Source organism: Anoplopoma fimbria, unplaced genomic scaffold, assembly GCF_027596085.1.
Source record: "Anoplopoma fimbria isolate UVic2021 breed Golden Eagle Sablefish unplaced genomic scaffold, Afim_UVic_2022 Un_contig_2267_pilon_pilon, whole genome shotgun sequence".
Classification (NCBI taxonomy): domain Eukaryota; kingdom Metazoa; phylum Chordata; class Actinopteri; order Perciformes; family Anoplopomatidae; genus Anoplopoma; species Anoplopoma fimbria.
Window position 1 is genome coordinate 1 of NW_026552326.1, and position 446 is coordinate 446.

General features: G+C 42.2%; 1 non-coding gene across 1 annotated transcript; it reads left to right on the forward strand.

Annotated features, from left to right (window-relative positions):
• Positions 1-298: 298 nt before the first annotated feature.
• LOC129115921 (5S ribosomal RNA) lies at positions 299-417 on the forward strand. Its single transcript, XR_008533302.1, has one exon. It is a non-coding gene; the product is annotated as a 5S ribosomal RNA (ribosomal RNA).
• The last annotated feature ends 29 nt before the right edge of the window (positions 418-446 follow it).

Consider the following 446-nt stretch of genomic DNA (forward strand, 5'->3'; position numbering starts at 1 on the left):
TCATGACTTGCCGGCATAGAAATGACACAAATCCAGTTAAATGATGGCTTTCATCATTCCTAAGCTCATCGATCATTTTCTTTTCAATTTTATGCTAACGTATTCTACATTTCAACAGTAAATATTAATATTTTTACTGCACTACATTTGTGATCCTTATAGCCACTTTGTACATTCTGATTTGACATTTAAAAGCTGTGAGTGTGTCTGGAAATCTGCAGGCGCTCCCTGTATAGACGAAAGAGCAAAGCGTGGTGATATAGTATCTTTAAAAGGACCTTTGGTAGGCACAATATTTGCTTACGGCCATACCACCCTGAACACGCCCGATCTCGTCTGATCTCGGAAGCTAAGCAGGGTCGGGCCTGGTCAGTACTTGGATGGGAGACCGCCTGGGAATACCAGGTGCTGTAAGCTTTTTCACTCCTCTTTACAAAAGCAGAGGG